Source organism: Canis lupus, chromosome 5 (genome assembly GCF_011100685.1).
Source record: "Canis lupus familiaris isolate Mischka breed German Shepherd chromosome 5, alternate assembly UU_Cfam_GSD_1.0, whole genome shotgun sequence".
NCBI classification, from domain to species: Eukaryota; Metazoa; Chordata; class Mammalia; order Carnivora; family Canidae; genus Canis; species Canis lupus.
Genome location: NC_049226.1, coordinates 49,583,596 through 49,607,076, shown reverse-complemented (window position 1 = coordinate 49,607,076; position 23,481 = coordinate 49,583,596). Strand labels below are relative to the sequence as shown.

General features: G+C 37.2%; 2 long non-coding RNA genes across 6 annotated transcripts in view; one reads left to right on the top strand and one right to left on the bottom strand.

The window, feature by feature from the left end:
- LOC119871878 overlaps window positions 1-23,481 on the bottom strand; it is a 280,228-nt gene that overhangs the window by 82,810 nt on the left and 173,937 nt on the right. The window lies entirely within an intron of this gene.
- On the top strand, window positions 9,094-14,855 carry LOC111095938. Its single transcript, XR_005359694.1, has 3 exons — window positions 9,094-9,138; window positions 12,682-12,773; window positions 14,064-14,855. It is a non-coding gene; the product is annotated as an uncharacterized LOC111095938 (long non-coding RNA).

The following is a 23,481-nucleotide window of genomic DNA, read 5'->3' as shown; positions in this document are numbered from 1 at the left end:
GAATAGTTTGAATAGAAGATATATCAGATATGTTCTGGGATCATTCTTTGAGTCATTATAAGTGCTTCTCCTACCCACCTCCCCAAAAAGTCAACAACTCTATGGTATTACAGCTTCAAAGATCTGCTAAAATTCTGGAAGTTTTGCTCTTAAAAAAATAAAAGGAAGGAAGAGAAGGGAGGGAGCAAGGAAGGAAGGCCCTTATCTTCTAGCTGAAGAGGGGATATACAGCTGCTGTGATTTAGGGTTGACAAGGTCCTGACCCTAGCACTGACTTTAAAACAGTATTTGGATTTGAGTAAAAACAGCAATGAACTTAGAGCAACTTGTTAGCTAAAACTCTCTGACCCTTAACATTTTTCGTTTGTGAAAGAGGGACAATAACTTATTCTCAGTGGACTGTTGGAAGGGTCTGAGGAGATTTGATGGCTAAAAAGCAAAGCAAAAACTAATCTATTGTGTATGGCTGAGGAATTACAGGCTAAAATTATAATTGTGGGCTAGAATTAGTCAAACAGAGCAGGCACAGCATCCTGGCTGCCATAACAAAATATCATAGCTTGGGTGGCTTACAGAACAGAAATCTGTTTTCTCATGGTTCTGAAGACTGGAAGTGCCTGATCAAGGTCAGGCAGGGTCCGGTTTCTAAAGAGAGTTCTCTTGGCTTTCAGATCACCTCTCTGCCCTCAAGGGGCTTTCCTCTGAGCATGGACAGAGAGACCTCTCTGGTGTCACTCTTCTTCTTCTTATGAGGACACCAGTCCTATCAAGTTAGGGTCCAACCCTAATAACCTTACTTAAATTTTGTCATTTCCTCACAAGCCCTGTCTCCCAAATAGTCGCACCAATGGCTAAGGCCTCAACATATGAATTTTAGTAGGGACACAAACATTTTGTCCATAACACACACAATGCCAAAGGGCCCTTCTTCAAAACTATCTTATTTCACCATTTACAGAAATCAGACATGGCTTTGGATTCCATCAACCATGATTTGGACTGGTTCAAAATGTCCACCTTCCAAAGAAGTCTTCTTTCTCTACTCCCCTCCAGTACTAATCCTATCTCCTTCTCACACCTATTAGAACTGTCTTCTTCAATAGCACTTAGCTCATTATGACTTGTCTGTTTCTCTTGGGAAGAATGGAGGTTCCTCTGGGTCAGGAACATATCTTCCTCTCAATTTTACATAACCAGATTATTGGGGATTCTCAATAAGGTGTAAGAAAAACACGAATATATTTTAACCTTTTGCCATTAACACCACCACATTCTGATAAATCAACCTTCCCAACTTCTTTACAACCTCTTCAGCATGTTTTATAATATCTAGTTATTTTTCATGACTGAAATATATTTTAAAACTTTATTCTCAAAAGTGATTTAAAGCTCCTATCTTCCCTTTCCCCAGCTAGGCCTTGAGCTGTGATTCTGGCTTACCAAAGTAGGTCAGAGATGAAGCTGAGTGGGCTGGGCTATGAGATCTATTCAGGATATATAATGCTCAACTCCAGGGAGCAAGTTGCATACAATCTACCATATGACCCATTCTTCTAATTGTCCAGTACACAATCTGCACAACCATAAAAGGATGCCCTGAATACATAGTCTTCTATAGCATCTTCTGAGTCTAATTATTCCAGGGTTTGATAAGGACCCAAGAAGAATAGAGAAAATAGGGGTAATCGTGTATAACTGATCGCATTATCAGGAAAAGGAAGCCATCTTTAATTGTACTCTGATTTTGTCTAGTTTATCCTCTCCTAATGGTTTCCAGAAATAATAATAACAAATAATAACTATAATTATAATGATATATAATGCTTCTTGAGCATTCATTACCATACTTCATAAATTCTAAAATATATTCTTTCATTACCCAATATTTCTGAAATAGCAATGTGATTTATAATTAATGATGTATCATGGTTTAATTATAAGCATTGTTTTCTCTCTTAGTGGTACATAAAATAATGATGACTCTAACAGTTGATGGTCTCTGAAAACTGATAAAATACAGAATGCACAAGACAGTTCTAAGAATTCTACATGTACTAATATAGTAATACTATGAGATCTGTTATGATTATTAACCCATTTAACTGATGAGAGAGCTGTGATAAGGAGGTTAAGTAAACTATCCACAGCTACAGCTAGTAGGTGGCAGATATAGTGAATGTTATGGAGATGAGATATATCTTGGGCTTTCTTGGAAAGGTGTCTGGTTTTCTCTTCACCTCTTCCAATCTTGAAGAACTCCTCAGAGAGAAACAGTCATGTCTCGTTAGCCACAACCAATAGTACATTCCCTAAATGTCCTCTTTTGGTGGATGTCACCATGTTTGGCAGTCTCCTGGCCAGCTCGGTAGCTCCTGCCATCTTTCTACCTTTTGGGCTCCTTCACATGGAACACTGTGAGATGCGGAGGTCTTCTCTTTCATTGTCCTTAGTACTAAACAACTATTTTTCTATTCCCTATCGGATAACCTTATAGTCTTCCCTTGGCTTCTTAGTTCATTTTGCTCCAGCAAGGACCCTACATTCAAGAAACTCCATAAAGAAAACCAGAGCTGGGGGCATCACAATGCCGGATTTCAAGTTGTACTACAAAGCTGTGATCATCAACACAGTGTGGTACTGGCACAAAACCAGACAAGAAAGAAAGAAGAAAGAAAAGAAAGAAAGGAAAGAAACTCCATAAAGAAAAAGAGAGCATTCTCTAGACCAATTAAACCTGTCACCTTCCAGGTTCACTCATCAAGCTCTCCCAAAAACTTTCTCATTGGGTTCCCCAGACAACATCCAAATAAGGCTAAAGGCTCTTCAGCTCAATAAGTCCATTCATCCAGGGAGCAAAATGCCAGTCTCCACATCTTATAACTACGCCAGTCTCTGCAAGTAACTTACAACTACTTCTCACTCCTACCCCCACTCCTAGCTTTCAGATAAAAGGGCACTTCTTCTAAAGAAATATTGTATTTTGCATACAACTGAAAACACTATGCTCCCTTACATGGGCTTGAGAAGAGGAGGGTTATGATTGTGACAGAGTCAATTTTGACAGCTCTTAGTAAGACTAGGCATGGTGGCCTCTAACCCTCTAACCCTCCTGTGGCCTCATCTTTGGATTTGGTGTGGTATTCGTGCTAAGGTCATGCTTCCTCTGAGCCATTCTCAGACAATGACTGGGCATAGTAGGAAAAGGCTAAGAGGTGGGGGGCCATTAACGCCCCAAACGGTATTTCTCAAATGGGCAACTGTTTCTTGGCAGCTCCCTATCAGCCTAGCCAAATCATTTTCAGGAGTGCTCTAGTCTGAGCATCTTCTGACTCAGTCCTTCTGTTTTCTCCATTAACAGGTGTTAGACTTCAATTATGGCCGGAAAGCTCTTCCTGCCTACTTCTACTCCCTTCCCACTTAGCTTTCGCAAGCATCTCCCCCAATAAACTCTCTTACACATCTAGTTATCTAATCCTCAGAGAACCTACACTAACTGCCTGGTAGAGTAGGAAGTATACAATTATCTTAAGATTACACAGGCTTTTTTCCTATAAAATATAATTTTATACTGAGAAGAATAAGATGTGTCTCTATTTTAGGATTTGACACAGACAACAACTACCTTCTTGAAACTCCTCCTTCAGGTTCTGAGACTACATAGACCTGTAGAAAATTATGAGTAAGAGTTCAGACCTTCTAAATCCAACCCATTCAGGATTTCTGGTCTGTAAAATGAAGAAAAATATTCCGACCATGGTTTCCCAACCCCCCCATTAAGCAGCTGCAGCTTACCTCTAGTCATATTTGTGGTTTCCTGGGGATGCAGGGCTCTTCCTCACCTCCTTGCCTGTGCACTTGCTGCTCCCAATCCTGCAATTGCTCCTTGTCTTCCCCTCTTCCCCAACTCACCCCACCCAAGAGTCAGCTGAACAACTTCATCACTTTAAAGCCCTTAGCAAATCCCTAGCACAAGCACCCTTTTTGTATCCACTGTCCCTTACTCTGAACATAGCTGTTACAAATTTACAATGTCTCTTTATATGGATTCCAAAACCATGAGCTCTTTGGAGACAGGAGTTGTGCATAACTTTTCTTAGATTCCCAATACCTAGTACAGTGCCTGCTACATGCTAAGCACTCAGTAAGTGTTTTTTGTTGCTGCTTCTAGGGCTGCTGCAATATTTAGTGAATGAATAGCCTGCACTAGATGCTGGATCTAACAAGTTATATGACCTTAAAGGAGTTTCACAACAACTCTGAGCCTCCTTTTTATTTTCTATAAAGAAGAGATAAAAATAGTGACTACTTCTCTGAAAGTACTATTACTAAGATCACTAATGCAAATGAAATGGATGTATATCTGTCTTTTTTTTTTTTTTACTGACCCTCTCCAGCTTAGTACTAACATCCTCCTTTTTAAAACTCCACTCTGTTCTCTTTCCCTTTTGTATTTCCTAACTTTCTTAATTCCATCACAGTTGCTGAGTCACCCAAGTCAAGCTGAAAAACTGGGTATATTCTTTGAGTCAGCCCTCTCCCATATCTGCCATTTCCAATCAATTATCTGCTACATCCTGTCCATTTTGCCTTCTAGATATTTCCTTTATTTTCTCATTGACTCCGGCCCATTTTAAGCAACCATCACCCTTTGGGTTATTACAATATCATATCAGCAAATAACTCCTCTTTCTGCTTCTGGCCCTAACCCTCTCCAATCCATTCTCTATGCCAATGTCATAAATTTGACCATGTCATTCTGCCACTGAAAATGCTTCATGGCTCTCTGCTGCATAATAATGGCTAACATTAACTGAATCCCCACTACCTGCCTAACAAAACAATCGTGAGGCAGATATTGTTATTATTCCTGTTATGAAAAAGAGGAAATTGAAGCACAGAAGGGGTAACAACTTAATAAGTTACCAACATTTGAATGGATTTGAAGGTTCTCAACAGGAGTCTATGTACCTATACGATACTGTCCCTACTTGACAGCCTTGCCTTACACTTCATGTTTTAGTAGTAGTAAACTGCTTTTCTGCATATTTTAAGTTGTATTTTGATTCAGTCTTTATTTATGCTATTTTTGCGACTGAGATTCACTTTCCAAGCAAGCCCTCTTCCCTTTTGCTAGCTAACTCCTCTGATCCCCAAGAGAATTAATTTTTTCTACTCAGTGCTCTGACATTCCCATTAAATATATTTGTCATTGTATTTACTATGATAGATATATATAGACAGATAAAGATAGCTGTATAGACATATATGTAAATTTATATACCCTTCTCCTAATATACAGTAATAATAATGATAATAACAGTACTAATAATACTATACTACTAGTAAAAATTTATCAAAGGAATAGATGATATAACACCCAAGAAGTATGCATGAGTTAACTCCCAGTGGTGCTAACGTTAACCAATGAAATCAATGAAATTGGACCAAGCCAAGCAAATAAAATCTCTTTCCTTCTCATTTCTTTTGGGATTTTCTGAGACCTGGAATATTTGTGTATCCTGACTAGAAATATTTCATGAGGCAAGTGGATGCAACTCCTAAAAGATCTAGGATCCGTATTTGTGGCATTTATGAAGCAATGGATAACACATCATCTTGTCTTGCTTCCCAACTTCCAGAATACAGAATATACATTAAATCAAGAATGTGGTACTATGTCTGCAACAGCTACAGTACACAGGTCAGGCATCAAGAAGTGGATGTTTAGGTATGGCTCCTCTCATTTCCAAAGACCCATTTACAGCATCATAACTCCTACCACCACCACCCCAACTTTGTTCTTGGGGATGGGGAACATACCCACGAAGAAAGTCAATAACTGTTTCAGTGAACTGGATTGTGACATGGCTACTTTGGGCACATCTTGCTAGTGAACCAATTAGGCAAAGAAGTCACTACATGGTGAGGGCAGCAGGGAAGACTGTAGGATGAACTCAAGAGACTCATTGAAAGGTCTTCTAATATTTCCATGCCAAGTAATAATTTCTGATGGGCAATGACAGCAACCACAACCCAACAAGACTTAGGAAACTAAGGGCTCATTTCAATCAGGGCTGAAGGTCTGTGTTACTCTACCAGGCAACTAACCATACTAGCTGAAAAACTGGGCAAAGGTGAGGAAAATCTAGAATGATAGAGGGTGAAGATATATTTCTCAAGACCAACCCCTAGGGAACACTTATCACATGCCAGAATTTGCCACATCTTTTATTTCATTTAGTGCTCCAAACTGACTAGTGATACAAGATCATTATCATACATCTATTCTATAGATAATAAAGCAGAAACCAAGAGAAATAGAATAGAATCTCAGAATGACATATCCTTACCTTGAAGTTAGAAAATAATATTAATTATTTAACATATCTAATCTTTAAGTGGTACCAATTAACAGTAAATGCTCTGATTTTCTTAAAGGATCGTTGCCAAGGTGGAAAGTACACTTTTCTATAGGTGCCATTTTCCACAGATTGATGAGAAAATTCAGATTCAAAATGTAACTTTTATTTTTTTAAATTTTTATTTATTTATGATAGTCACACACACACAGAGAGAGAGAGAGAGAGAGAGAGGCAGAGACACAGGCAGAGGGAGAAGCAGGCTCCATGCACCAGGAGCCCGACGTGGGATTCGATCCCGGGTCTCCAGGATCGCGCCCTGGGCCAAAGGCCGGCGCCAAACTGCTGCGCCACCCAGGGATCCCCAAAATGTAACTTTTAAATAGGACTATGTAGCACCATGTCACTGTCCTACAAATTGTATAGTACACACAGTTGAATCAGTCTCTGAGTCAACCGCCTGCTCCATTTATACTACATTGTACGGTGGATCTCAGGCAAAGGTGGAGAGGAGATTTCAGGTGTCCTCTTCCTAGTCCACGGTGTTCCCACCACATACTTACAGAGTAAACCATGAAAACCATCTCTTAAATGCCTGCGTTCCCTAGTACCTTTCAAAGAAGGGAGAGCAAATGAGAGCATTGGTCTGCCAATGTGAACACAAAGTTTCCCATATTAATAAGGAACCCCGGGCACTTGATAATCCTCCAACTTCTTTTATTTCTGTTGATGGTTAGTTTGTAAGGTTAATTACATATGCTAGATAAAAGAGAAAGATGTATGTGCAGATGACACTGAGATGTCTTCTTTCAAGGCAAAAAAAGCACTTGTTAAGAGTAAGGTCAAAGGAAGAACACATGATAACAGTGAACAACAACACAATAATATCAACAACAACAAAAACTGTCCATTTTGTAAACGCAGGGCTCAAGTTAGGAACATAAAATAGAACTCTGCATAAGAGGTATACATTTAAGCTCATGCCCAGATTCTTGTGCTTCTAAGCAAATTTTCATTCCCTAAGAGTATTACGGAAGGTTGAACATTGATTGAAGGAACACGCTCTTTAAACATAAAACATGTGATGTAATATTTACATAGTTGAGTCTTAGGATGTCTCATCAAAGGATAGTGTTGAGAGGGGAATGGAACTTAGGAAACCTTTGTATCTTCTGTAGGTTTCATTGGCCCATATAGGTGTATAGTTAGAATTCTAAAAAGTAAAGCAACTTGAATAAACCACAGGGGTTAGATTTCCCAAAGAGGTTAGGTCACATTTGGCTAAAGCATACGGTATGGGAAGTATACCTGGAAATGCTACTTTTGCTAAAAAAAAAAAAAACCAAGAACACTTTGAATGCTTGGTGGGCATTTGTGAATGTTCAGTAGGGCTAAGAGGGATTATTAATATTTTTGACAAATGAAATAGCATGATGTGAAATATGCTTTAGAAAACTTAATCTTGCCACAGTGTGTAGGGGGGATTGGAGTGAAATATGAAAATAAATTGAACAGTAGAGAGGCTATACTATAGTATAGACTCATTTATTTTATTCTCAATTCTCTCTCTGTTATGAAAACTTAAGAGTTGCCAAGTAAGAGACCTCCAAATAAAAAAGTAGGTATCCTCATTACCAGAAGATCTAATGGTTAAAGGAAAGGGTTTTAAAAAAATCTAGATGATAACATTTCTGGGAAGAGAAGGCAGAAATCTAGACCTCTGTGACAAAGATTGCTGGATGTCACCCAATAAACATTTCTCCCTACTTTCATTGTAAACCCTAATATTTCTTGAGATGGCAATGAACCCAGCTAAAAGACTGCATGTCCTAGCCTTCTTACAGCTAAACATAGTAACGTTTAAAAGATCTAAGTCATGACAAGTAAGTAGAAAGCAAAAAATTTGAGTGTTTTTTTTTTTTTTTCCTGTCTTGTTTCTTCCTGCTACCAACCTGGAATGTAGATGTGACTTTGTTCCAGCAGCCATATTGGGCAATGAGGTGACCTTGAGAATGAAAGCAATATGTTAACAGTAGTGAAATAGAAAATGGCCCCAAATATTTTTTTTCCACAAAAGACAAACTCCTCTCTTATTTAAGTCATTATTGTTTAGTATTTTCTATTATGTACAGCAAAACCCAACCCTACCTGACTCTGCAACTTTTCAAAGATAAACCTTGGGAACTGGTCTAAATACTAGAAGACCATCCATGTTAAATAATCCTAGAGATATTATCTAACCTAACTCCCACCTCTTACATGGCTTCAGCTATGAAATCTGCTCTATATAGCCTCTCTTGAGACATTTTCAATTCTGTTTTCTAAAAATCTCAACAACACAGCCCTTCTTTCCATCCCAACCACCATTATCTTAATTCATTTCTTCATCTTCTCTGTGCTAAACTACTTCCTAACTTGTTTCTCTGTCACTAGTTTTACCAACCCTTCACACCCACCCACCCACCCACCCCCCATTGCCTACTGTCTTAGTCAAGTCTGGGTGCTACAGCAAAGTACCACAGACTTGGTGACTTATAAACAACAAACATGTATTGCTCTCTATTCTAGAGGCTGGGAAGTCCAAGATTAAACATCAGCAAATTCAATATCTGGTGAAGACCACTTTCTGGTTTCATAGATGGAACTTTTCCTGTGTTCTAACGTGGTGGGAGGGGCAAAGAATCTCTCTTTGATAAAGTCACTAATCCCATTCATGATGTCTCCACTTTGGTGACCTAACCACTTTTCAAAGGCCACATTTCCTAGTATCATGACTTCGGTGGGTAGGATTTCAGCATATTAATTTGGGGGGGAACACAAATATTCTATCTATAGCACCTACCCTTTTCCACACTGCCAACAGGTGTCATGTCTAAATCCAAATCCAAGCATATCATTTCCTTACTTAAAATCTTTCAAAGGCCCCGGATTGTCTGGTAGAGACCTTTTCTTCTTCACCCTTATCTCTTCATAATACACTCCACATACTCCATTTCCCATCAGCATAAAGTCCTGAATGTACCACATTGCTTCATGCCTCCTTGTCTCTCCACTGGAATGCTCTTCCATCTCTCACCCACCTAACTTGCTCTTATCTGTATTTAAAAACTACAGTGGGTATCAATGGCAGTAGTTAACAAACATTTGGTCTCAGAATCAGAGTATACTCTAAAATATTACTGAGGACCACAAAATTATTTGCTAATATTAATAATTCTATTAATATTTATCATTTAGAAGTTTAAAGTAACAATAGTATTGTCTTGTTTCTTATTATTATTAATTCATTTATAAACAAGAATATATGGTAACATATATAAAATATTTTATGAAAAATAACTATCTTTTCAAAAAACATAATGAGAAGAGTAGTAGTGTTTTACATTTCTATAAATTTCTCTGTTGTCTGGCTTAATAGAATACTTTTCTGGCTTAAAAAAGATTTCATATTTGTATCTGCATTCAATCTATTTTGATATGTTTTTGGCTGAAGTATATGAAGTAAATTTAGAGAATTTTGTGGATATTATTCTTTGAATCTGTGCAAAACTCAGTAAGTGGTGACTTAAAGGATAACTTCAAGGTAGAGTCTGAAACCTATTAATGAGGTCTTCATACTTTGTTACATTAAAATCTATTGGTCAACATTGAATGGGGCTTTTACCCAGGGACTTCGTAGCATCAACACATGGGTCATTTGGAAAATACTGGTTTAGCTATTGGATCTTCCAAATGTTGATATATTGACCCTATAATAAAAAATTACTTTGTTACTATCATCACAAATCTCATCAGAAAAGTCATTATAAAGAACTATTAAGTTCAAGGTGCTGGTTACAGGTTTTCAAAAATTTTGATTTTTATTTGAAAGTTCAAATTTTATCATCAGCAACAAGTATTTTTAGTTGTTTTTCTTGAAATAACAACAGGCTTACTTTGTTCATAAATAAGCCTGCCAAACACCCAAATCTGAAGAGCCATACCTTTTCTATAAGTTATTTTTTCCAAATAAAAATTATGTTCCATGAATAAAGGAAGCTAGTTCAGTTTGCAACTCAAACAACTGTGCAATGACTTTTCCTCAAGGCAGCTTTTTTACTTCAGCATGCACCCAAATAACTATGGCATAACTAATCTGGCATATAAGAAATAAATAATGAAAGTCATGTAAATAGGGTTAATATTCAATAAAATTAACAGCTTTACTGTTTATTTAGGGACATTCTTAAATTAGACTGGCATTTTTAGCTGTGAATGCAGGGTGCTAACAAGCACAATGACAGTCTGATGCCACTGTTTTGACTCACGCTAAGTTACCAGCAATTTTACCTATGGCTGCTTTTTAACATTAGCTCAAATGTCAACACAATAAACAAAGAAAAGGCAAGTCATATCTTAGGATTATTAAGAAAATAGTTTTGGCCTCATGGACCCCTAAAAGGACTTTGAGACCCATGAACTGTACTTTGAGAGTCACCTACGGAATCTATTGAATCAGTAACCTGATCCTACCTCCCTTCTTTTGGGAACTGCCTCTTCCAACTCCTTGACTACAGCTCCTATGGAAGCTGCCTATTTCTAAGTATCCCTGTCCCATACTACATCTAATTGGTCTGGAAGTGAACCAATTCATTTTTTCCCCAGAAATTTTGGCCTCAGAATTTTGGCATGTGGACCATTCATTGGAGCAGCTTCTTTTCAGTGAAGCTATCAGCTATAAAACTTTGCAAGTGTCAGTTCCCATACTTCCTGAGACAAACACCAAGAGACAGAGACTGCCAGGCTTCAGCAAGAGTGAGGCAGAGACGAGAGGTGAAGAGACATCTTGTTAATATTCAGATAAAAGTTGTAAAAGTTTATTCAGATAAAATTTTTCCTTGTGCCTGGCCACATAGCTTTCCTTGATTACTATAAACACCCTGATGTCTCTACAATAAAGGTCCTTTGAGATTAAATCATTTATATAGGTTTTCTATCACTAACAAAAGCATCTGGAAAAAAAAAAAAATCTGCTCAAGGACTCCTGATCTGTGAAGCTGCCCTGACTCTACCCTCTGAGAGGAACTGATAGCTCCCACCTTAGATCCCACATTAGACTCAGGTCTGGCACAGCATCTGTCTTGCTACAGTCTCATTGTGATGCTCTCTCCCTTGGGTATTTGACCTGATACACTACAAGTTCCTGGAAAGCAACGAAAGTGGAGGACTTTTTTTTTTTTTAATTCAAATCTTAGCAAATTAAGTATATAAGTGGATAAGCAGAGATGTGTAATAGGGAGAGAAAGAATGAAGGCAGGGGGAAGCACTGACATCTAAAATCTTGTTCCAGTCCTTTCTGGCAAAGTCATTTCATCTTTTTGTGCCTCCATCGACCCACCTGCAAAACCTCTGCACCCTTGGGCTGAGGCTGGATTAGGTGAGACACTTGGAATGATTTCACTAAGTAAAGGTTTCCTAAGTTAAGAAACTCCATCCTTGCTGACTCAGTTATAGAAATCATATCTTTAGATGGTTCCTCTAAGAATCACGATAAAGTTTATAAAACTTTGCATTTTGTAAATTGGAAGCATCCAAAGAAACCTCACCCACTTACTCCCATTCCTGAATAATTATTCAGGAAACTTAAAAATGAAGTCCTCCAAACCACTAAGTAGAACTTACCCAAATATAAATCTTATAATTTTTTGATAAATCTTTTAATCGCCATTTCCTTGCCTATTAAACAGGAAAAACATCATCCTCTAAGGTTAAATGAGATGGTCTTTGTTGAATAATGTACTCAGGTGTCTAGTATGGGGTAAACAAAGTCCATTATTTTACAGGATTTTTTCTTCTCTCACTCAACTTCAGGTTTCCTTTAGGAAGTTCAAATTGAAATAACATTTATCAATGAGCTAACGCAAGCTGAGAGAAGTCAGAGGATTGGCATAATTTCACACAGCTAGTCAACACTGCTTCTAGAAACTCAACACAGCTTTCTGACTCCAAATCCTGCTCTTTCCACCCTTTTGCTTTCTCTCACTCAAGCAAAGAGCCCAAAGATTTTTAGTTCAAATAAAAGACAAGTATTTTATTCCATCTTGAGGTATTTAGGCAAGTAACTTTTGTAAAAAAAAAAAAAAATTAAGCTGAAAGATGATAAGGGCATTAAATACATTACACTATGATTACAAATAATGACAGGTAGATTGGAAAGAGGAGGACATGAATTTCAGTCACTGCCCTGACACTTCCTAGTTTGGTGAGTTAGGCAAGCCAGTTAAGCAAAACGTACAGTAATTATATCATCTGTAAAGTGAAAGAATTTGTTCTTGTCCTGCAGGGAAAGAGAACAAACCTGTTTTCTGAGGACCTACCCATGTACTTTTCAAGGATTTTCTCACTTAACTCTGCTCATCTGCTCAGTTGTTGTTGGTATGGTTTTTTTATTTCTTCTGAGAAGGAACCCTGAATCTAAAAAATTCATTTAATTTGCCCAAGGTTGCAGGTTTAATCTCTGTGATTCCCACCACCACAGACTGTTCTATATGCCTTAAAAAATAGTCATGAGATTAAATAGGATAAGAGATGAGAATGAACAGGTCACATTGTCCAAAATCTAGTCCTGTTGATGAAAGCAGAAGAATGATCCCTGAACATCAAGTCAGGAAACTTGAGTTTTAAGCTCTTATTTTGCTGCTTACTATCTGTGCAGTCTTGACAGCTTTTCTTTACTTCTCTGGACCTCATTTTTCTCACCAGTAAAATGGAGCACATTAAATCACAGGCCTAGAGGCTTGCCCTACAGAGCAGTGAGGAGGTCCCAGCAAGATCACAATTGTAAAAACTCTTTGTGCTCCATACAAATGTATGTTATTATTATTATTATTGCTATTACCATTATTATTACACCGTGTTCTTTGGGCAAGACATTTATGTTAAACTGACACAGCACATAATTGGAGTGCTCAAGTTAAATAAATGAAGTCAGCTGTCTGACTCCTTTAAGATAAATGATGTTATTACAACATAATTGTATAACCCCATATAGCTTACAGCAGCAAAAGGATGTGTATTTCACATGCCCTCCTATAATTACATCCCCATTATAATTTTGCAGTTAGTTGCGATGAGCTCTGGTCATGAAAACATGCCAATTTTGTATGGGATTGAAGTCTGCCTAATTTTAGCAAATTGAGAGTCACACAAAAGAAAAGAGATAAATACTATGTTGTTATTTTTCATTAGAGAATTGCTATATTAAGAGGCTGCGATCCAGCTGTGTTTGTTTAAATAAAAGTGTGATTTGAATACCTCCTACAGCTAATGTTCCTGCCAATGAATAAAAGATAAAAATGCAGCTCTCCTCTCGTTGGATGGGAGTCTCTGCATTCTAGCTGACTTGGAGATTTATTGTTCCACATAAGGAAGTTGAAAGCGTGGAGGGCAGACCACACGCAGGGGCCTTTTGTGTATTGTTTCAAGCCATACCACTAATAGATTTCTTCCACCGAGGCTCCGAGCAATTCAGCTGTGCTCAAATGCTCCACTTAACTGTGAAAAAAATAATAATAAAATAGTAATTATGCCTAAATAGCAAATGCAGCCCAGCTCAATGCTACGAGGAAGAAAGTAAACAGGAACAGATACCATTCAGAGAAGGAATGCTGTATATAAGTGTCATTGTGATAAGGGATTTAAGCCTCCTTTATTTCTTCCAAACAGACCCTCTCACTTCTAGCCAAGTGCCTCTCTGTCCACGGTGTCCCCAGGAACCAGCAATTTTCTCCTGAAATTCACAGCCCTGAGAAGCTGGCCAGCCCAGAATGAAAGACATGAGATGATATCCAAGCTACAGCTGCAGTGTAGTGCAATTCTGAAGCATCTAGAGTGTTCTAGGAGTCTGGCACACCAGGATATGGACTGCATTAAAATCTCTGCCCCCAGGTAGATCAGCCTAATAATGGATATAAGGTACATAGTCCCCATTCTCCAAATCCTTAATTGTGATTTTTTAAAAATGTCATTTTATGGACATGCTCTTGACCATTCAATCCTATCCCCATTGCCTTCTGACATAACCATGTTAGACTCCTTACATGCATAAACACACACACACACACACACACACACACACAGATACACATCTTTTACCTCCAGTTCTTTTCAGGTGCTACCCATGCCCACTGCCTGACCTCCTTCCCTTCTGCACTCACCAAGTGAACTTATCTTCAGGATTGAATTCAAGCATCACCTCCCCCAAGTCTTCCTTATACCACTCACATGGATGCAATAAGTGCAGTGGGGAAGCACTTCCCTCTATGGCTCACATCTCACACTAATCCCTACCTAAGGAGGGCTGGATAGAAGAGACCTGCCCTCCTCAGGTGGGCCCCATCTCCATTCTTGGGTGAGGGAAGCACATCGCCTCCCTTTTCCCCCCTCTTACCTCCCACCAGTCCTCACCAACTACCAGAGTCACAGCCATCATGAGCCATTATGATAGGAATGCAACTTTCAGACGTGTTGAGCTAGAGAAAAAATAAAGAATGATAGCTGTATTGAAAAATTTTGTTTACTTACTTGACCCTCTATGAAGTCTTGGAGGAGGAACCACGTCTCTGCATCTCTGTATCCCCAAGGCCTATAAGAGTGACTAGAACTTTACAGGTATATAGTAAGTGATGGATGGATGGATGGATGGATGGATGGATGGATGGATGGGGAAGTAGATGAACATAAGAAAGAAGGTTATTAGGGACACACAGAAAGTGAAAATACAATGCAGCAAGAACCAAAATAAGGGACAGCTCATTTACAGCTGGAAAAAAAATTGGCCTTCTGAAGAAAGTGACCACTGAGCTAAGATATAAAAGATTTGTGATTAGGAACTGGGTATTCCAGGCAGAAGGCACAGCAAACATTACTAGCCAACAAATACGCCGGAACTTCTCACTATCCAAACAGAATAGTCACACTATCCAGAGTGTGGATATGTTACTTTAGACATAAAACCTTTGAAAGGCTACACACTGTTCCAATAATAACCAATTTCTGCATCCTTTAGAAACAGTCTTCAAGATCTACCTACATAGGCACTAAAGAAAATCTATCTCAGATGGCTTAGAGGGTTTTTTTTAACCCAAATCTGGAATACCTAAGCTTAATTTCCCACCTCACTGTTCCTTCGAAGGTTGAATATATATGATTCACACACACAGCATGTGCTCAATATATTGAATGAAGTCAGTGAACTAACAAAACTCAAAATTGCCACCACTGGGGACAATAAAAATGTCACATCACTTCATCATAGTCACCAGTTCATAGTGAAGAAGAATTGCCTGATGAAAAAAAAGAAAAAGAAAAAAGCACACTACTTATTGACTGTTTAACCCTGTGTATATTATATAACCTAGCTAAGCTTCAATTTCCCCTCTTATAAAATGACGTTAACAGCAGTTGCTTCATAAAGCTATTGTTAAGATCAAATGAGACAAATGTTAGGTTAAACCATATAAAATTACTATTTTCTGGTGAAAGATCAGCAATTTCATGTGATACAACCTAACAGAACAGTGATTAGAGTATAATAAATGCTCAATTTATGTTAAGAATAAATACTGTGTATACATGAGAAATGCAAGTTTAAACCTTAGTTATATCATTTAATAGCAGTTAATGAGTAAATCAGTTAATGAATAAATCACTTGTTCAAGTCACAGTTTCATTATCTATAAAATGGAGTTGATGACACTTGCCTCGTAGGTATGCCATGAAAATAAAAGAAATTCAAAATATCGAATATAAAGAGGTCACTCAACCAACAGAAGCCTGTATGATTGCAAAAGACCAAGATCTATGAAAAGGCTACAGGATTCCAAAAAAAAAAAAAAAAAAATGACAGGGAGAAAGTTTATTCAAGAGCAGTTCACAGCCATAGGTACTCTGGCTTTAGGCTGAGATATTCTTATTGAAATCCTATGACATGCACATAATTCTAAAGACCCAGTATGTTGGAATTGACTTAGTTAAGGCCAAATAGAGAACTTTGGGGCACTTGCCAGAAGTCACTGACCCTTGAAGGCTCTGGAATGTCAGGGAGCCTGGTTTATACTGTCTGAGTCAATTTAAATAACCAGCATGCCTGAAGTCTAAAAAATCTATTCAAACAGTAATGTTCATGATCAAATTAAAACTACATGTTTTTTTTTTCCTAGGGATATGGCATGGGGATCAAAACTAGATGTGAAATACTCAGAGGGATCTGATTAACAGCAGGAGTTTCTGACTAGAAAAATATAAAGAATGTACTCATTCATACCATCAGAAATTATTATTTTTGTTGTGAGAAATAATAAACTAAGTTATGACAACATGCAAAAGTAGTGGGCAGACATGGTTTTTATCAGATGTATAACACTAATAGCCACCCAATAAAGTAATTATTTTAGTTAAATTTTGGAATATCTGAGAAGTAGTATATAAGAATTGTAAGGGGATACTGTTCATGGGGTATACACAGAGGAGTGCTTTACCGATGTCCTGAATGTGTGCCTGGGGACCTCAATCTCACACACAAAGTTTAGAGGGCACATCTTAATGTGGTGCTGAAAATAATCACCAAACCTCAAAAGGTTTCTTCACTTAGAATTTGGATCAGGGATGATGTGAGGAGTCCTCAGGGGGATTTCTTGGAGCTTGTCCTTTTTAAAAAGGGAAAAGAAAAGAAAAGAAAAATAGAGACATTCTGAACTACACTGTGAGGCATTCAAATGCGGAGAGCGAAGAGAGTCCTCTCTCAAAACCAAGACTTAAACGCCAGCTGGCCTTGCATATTCCACACCACACAATAGTAAAGGGTGGGGATCTAGGAGTAAAGGCCTTGGGGTCATTTATATCTGGTCTGGGTGCCAGTTCTGCTACCTATGACCTTGGACATATTTTAACATTTAATTTCTTTATCTGCTAAGGATGCTAATAATCTACCGCATGGGAAGTAATAGCACAGAACCACATTAATACGCACATGCAAGTTTGCTCAGCTCCTCAAGGAAGATTTTGAGCTGCAATAGGACAAACGTCCTTGCACAAAGGCCCTTCATGTGGTGTTGGCCACCCAGATTCCTTTCCTCTAAAGCTCTATAGTGGGCCTGGGGGAGGCAAAGGGTGCTGTGTGGGTGGCATCTGAGATTTTGAGGTAAAGGTGCTGGCTGGGAACTGAGGAGACAGAGCGTTGAGTTAGAGTGGTGTCTGCTTGGGATGTGCTGAGGCACTGGCCTGGCCCCGGGCAGGCTGTGGCACTGGACAGACTAATCAGATCCAGGCTGCTGTATGATTGCTGCAATATTGTGGGGAAATGATAGGTTTTCTCCTATCGGAAGTCTGAAACCAATTCAGCATGAGATTTTGGTCATTTGAGAAAGAGCTTGAATGAGAAGCAGGAGAAGTTGAATAGGAACATATCTTTTCAATAACCTTGACAGATGCCAAAAGGAAAGTTAAGAAACGAATAGGATACAATAATGTCTCCTAAACTGTTCCCAGAACACATATTTGAGATGTTTATTGGGGTTTTACCAAAAAAGAAAAAAAAAGTGTTCTGTGGTCAGATAAGTCTGGAAAATGCTGCACACTGTATTTATATCCTTTTTGAATCACAGCAATTCACGCTAGTAAATCAAATGCTCCAAGAAAATTTATAATAAAAAATATATTTAATTGCTTGATCCCTGTGTTGAGGTGTTGTTTTACTTTGTTTCTTTTTTAAATACAACATCTATGAACGCCTCTGAAAACACCAACCAGTTCAAGATGGGAAGTGCAAAAGCTAAAAATATTATAGTATCAAACAACTGTTTCTATGAGTGTCTTCCAGGGATTAACTAACGCCTCCTTACATTATAATTCCCATGAAGTACCCTTTCCCATTTTCTTCATTAGAGAACACAACTTAGCATTTTCAGGCACAAAGTCTTAAAAGCTTTCTTTAATTTTCCCACCAGTACAAGGTAGGAAGTTTTACCAGTAGCCCTACAGCCCATGGGTTTTTTACATGTGACTGTGTATTGAAATCATTTTTGGCTAGAGCATGTTGTCCCTGTTGAGCTATGAGGTCCTTGAGGTCAGACGTGCAACCAAGACATTTGCATCCTAGCAACTTTTCAAATACCCACATACACCCAGGTTAACGTCTTCCCTATTGACTTAATCTTTTTAAGCTAAACTCCAAGATTTGTACAAACCCTCCATGCTTAGTCTGAGAGTCAAAGCAGTTCCACACTTTTTCTACAAAGGCAATTTCTTCCCCCTGGTCTGCTTATCTGCACAAAATTGGAGTCTTGAGGAAAGGGAAGCTAGAAACTTAGCTTCTTGTCTGCCAAATAAAAGGTGCTTATCTGTGGTACAGCAGCCAAAACCAAGAAGCTTTATTCTAGAAGATTTTATCTCTATAACATGTTCAGGATGTACCCAGTTCTCTTCAATCCCACCGCCACTACCCTTGTTCCGGTATTTGATATCTCTCATCAGTGACATTGCAAAGGTGTCAACACTGGTCTCACATCTCCCATTCACGACATAAGATTGGTCATGTTCTCTATTAACAATTGGTAATACTTCTACAGAAAACTATGCTATGTATTTTCACTTATGTAATATTATTTAATATTACCTAGACCACAGTTTTTTCCTACCCAAAAAAATATTTCATAGAACTTTGTGAATCTATCCAGTTGTTAAAGATCATCTAAAATCTGGCCCCTATTTTATGATTGCAAAATTGAGATTGACAGTTTGGGCATTTATATTATGAAATATTCTTTAAGCACTCACACAACAAATTTTATCTTAATTTAATTATTAATATACTTACTTTCTTAGATAATAATCTAATATGCTTTGATTTTTTTACTGAGGTGCGAAACAAGTTCAAATATATTGTGCAGGTATTATCAGATGATTAAATCATATGATATTTGTCTTTCTCTGACTGGCTTATTTTGTTGGGGAGAACTAACATCTTTCAAAATTTTAAAGACTGTTCCACTGTCTTCTCACTTATACTGTTTCTAATGAGAAATATGCTGTCATCTATAACTTTATTTCTCCACACGTCTCGTCTTTTTTTTTTATATACATCTGCTTTTTTTTCCTCTTTTTCTTTATCACTGGTTTTGAACTATTTAATGAGATATTCTTTGGTATAACTTTCTTCATGTTTTTTGCACTTGTGATCCATTAATCTTTCTGATTCTGTGGGTGTATAATATTCATCCAATTGGAACAGTTTGGGTGATTATTTCTTCAAATACTTTCTCTGTCTCTCCTCTCCTAGTCTTCAGGAAATTTAATTATATCTATGTTGACTACTTGAAATTGTTTGACAGCTTACTAATTTTTTTTCATTATTTTTCCTTCATGTGTTCCATTTTTGATAGTTTCTATTGCTATGTCTCAAGTTTACTGATATTTTCTTCTGCAGTGTCTGATCAATCATTAATCCCATTAAGTAATTTTTCATCTTAGACATTGCAGTTTTCATCTCTAGAAGTATGATTTGGGCCGTTTAATATCTTCCATGTTTCTACTTATCTTTTTGAACATACAGAATGTAGTTATAATGGATTTAATATGTTTATCTGCTATTCTGCATCTTTATTAGCTCTAAATCATTATCGATTGATTTTCTTTGACTCATTAGGGTCATATTTTTCTTCTTTATTTTATGCCTGGTATCTTTTAATGCCAAATAATGTAAATTTGCCTTATTTTGTGCTAGAGATTTTCTGTATCCTATCAAATTTGTGAGTTTTCTTCTTAGATGCTGGAAATTGGAAATAGCTTGATCCTTTCAGAGCTTGCTTTTAAGATTTATTGGATGGGATCAGAACAGAGCCCAGTATGAAGCTATTTACTCTCCACTACTGACATAAATTCTTTGGTTGCTCAATCCAAATCTTGGTAAATCATGAGGTCTGATTTTTTTTTTCCAGTCTGACTGGTAGAAATAGGCACTACTCCCAGCCTGGCATGGGTGCCAGGCACTGTTCCCACTATCATTTCAGGACATTCTTTCCTTATCTTCAGGTAGAATCCCTACAAGTAGAAGCTGATTTATCTATTGAATACTCAATGGAAATCTACAGATCTCTGGTTCACTCTCTGTGAAGCTCTCTCTTCTCCAGTCTGACCTATAAGCCTGCTTGGTCTCCTCAGATGCTCAGCTGTAGCCCCTCAACTCAAGAGATCCAATGTAGATTGCCATTAGCTGTATTATGGATGGCCTGGAAAGTCTCTCCTGGCAACAAGGTAGGGAGCTCATAGGGCCTATTTTTTTCCTCTTTCCTGATAATCACTGGATTTCTGTCTGTTTGGGAGGGAGGGGGTGTTTATTGGTTCTTTCAGCTGGGAGAGTAAATCTAATCCTTGTTACTCCATCTTGGTAAGCAGTGGTGGTTTATCTCTATTTATTTGTTAAATCTTTTTCCTCTCTGTGGTCCTATTTGTATATTTCAAGTTCATTGAGCTTTTATTCTGCACTCTCTAACCTGCTAAATCTGATTAGTAAATTTATTTTTTATTTAGAATACTACATTTTTTATCTCATATAGTTTTATTTTGTTCTTTCTTTTGTCTATCATCCATTTCCTCATGCTTACATGAGTGTGATTCATGGCACCCCAAAACAATTACAACAGTAACATCAAAGATCACTGGTGACAGATCACCATAACAAATATAATAATGAAATAATACAAAATAATAAATAATAAAAGTTTGAAATAGTGTGACACAGAGACATGAAATGAGCAAATTCCACAGGGAAGATGGTGCTGATAGACTGGCTTGGGTCATCAAAAAGCTTCAATTTGTAAAAAAAAAATGCAGTATCTGTGAAGTGTAATAAAGTGAAATACACAAAAGTGAAATATGTCTGTATTCAAACATCTCCCAGTCCAGTGTGAGTTCTTGAAATTATTTAGCTTATTATCCTTTTTTTAAAAAATTTCATTCCAGTATAGTTAACATACAGTGCTATATTAGTTCAAGTGTACAATATAGTGATTCAACACTTTCATACAACACCCAGTGCTCATCATGACAAGTGCACTGCTTAATCTCCATCACTTATTTCACCCATCCTCTCACCTAACTCCCCTCCGGGAGCCATTAGTTTGTTCTCAATAGTTAAGAGTCTGTTTCTTGACTTCTCTCTCTTTTCTCTTATTCATTTGTTTTATTAAATTCCACATATGATTGAAATCATAAGGTATTTTTCTCTGACTTATTTCACTTAGCATTATAGCCTGTAGCTCCTCCATTCATGTTGTTACAAACGGCAAGATTTCATTATTTTTATGGCTGAATAATATTCCATTATATGTATATAATATATCACATCTTCTTTATCCATTCATCTATCAATGGACACTGGGTTGCTTCCATAATTTAGATATTATAAATAATGCTGCTATAAACACAGGGGTGCATGTATCCCTTTGAATTAGTGTTTTTACACTTAAGGGAGTAAATACCTAGTAGTGCAATTACTGGATCATAGGGTAGCTTTATTTTTAATTTTTTGAGGAAGCTCCATACTGTTTTTCACAATGCATGAAGGTTCCTTTTTCTCCCCATCCAGGCCAACATTTTTTATTTCTTGTATTATTGATTTTAGCCATTCTGACAGGTATGAGGTGATATCTCATTGTAGTTTTGATTTTCATTTTCCCTGATGATGAGTGATGTTGCGCATCTTTTTATGTAGCTTACATCTTAATGGCATTTGTTTTTCTTAATCTTTATACCTGAGCAGATTAGAATTCAACAAAGGACTCAAGGGGTACTCCTGTGCATATTTCTAGAGATTTTCTGTCCATAGATGTCTTTCCTATATCACAATTTGACTAGAAAATTACTGACACAAATATCTTCCAAACTTTTAGTCCTATAACCTCAATGCCATGTTCTGTGTGGAGTTCCCCTTTCTGCATTATAGTCCAGGAAGTTCCCCCAGATAGATAGCCAGGACAACTACCTTATTTTCATCTCTTTCTCTGAGAAATCACTGTTCTGCAGTACATGTTGCTCAATGTATGTATGAAAAATTATTTTAAATATTTTGTCCAGTTCCCTAAATGTTTTCAATGAAAGAGTAAACCTATTCTCAGTGATTCAGTTATAGGTGGTGTTAGAAATTGTCTTCCAGTTCTCAACACTTAAGGTTGTCACACAATTATTTCCCAGTGTACATGATTTCTGAAATCTGCTATCTGCTGTAATTCTTTTTTTTCCTTCCATATGTAATGTAACTATTTTCTCTGGCTAACTTCAAGATTTTATTTTCCTTTGTTTTCAGCAAATTGAGTATGATACAGAGATATATACACACAATGGAATATTACTCAGCCATAAAAAAGAATGAAATCTTGTCACTTGCAACAACAGAGAAAAGCTTAGAGGGGATTATACTATGTGAAATAAATCAGACAAAGACAAATACCATGTGGTTTCACTGATATGTGGAATCTAAAAAACAAAACAAATGAACAAACAAACCAGAAACCAACCATAAATACAGAGAACTGGTAGTTGAAAATTGCTAAAACGTAAATTTTCAACCCATGAATAAAACTGTAATTATGTATGGTGATGGAAGTTAGACTTAATGGAGTAATCATGTCATAAAATATACAAATATCAAATTATTATGTTATATACCTAAAACTAATATAATGTTATAGGTCAATTATATATAAAGAAAAATAGAGGGGAAAAAAGCAGTGGAACTAAAAGAAAATTCTAAAAAGACGAAAAATTATGTTTATAATGTGGTATGTGTTCAATATATATTTTTCTAATTAACTTATTAATTAATAATGGTATAAGGGTAGACGAATTGAAGCTCTTTTTAACACATATAAAAGTTATACTTTCTACTTCAAACACCTCCTGGAAAAACTTCATCTCTCCTGTTGCTATCCAAAAGGAAGATGAAAAATATATGTTCATTACTCAGATATTAAGAATTTCTTAGAATATAAAGGATTTAAGACAGCAAGATGTCAAGTGTTGGGTGACAGAATGAGGGTCAAGGGGAGCCCTCTGAGCATGAAGGAACTCCGTTCTGTCAACAGTGGTC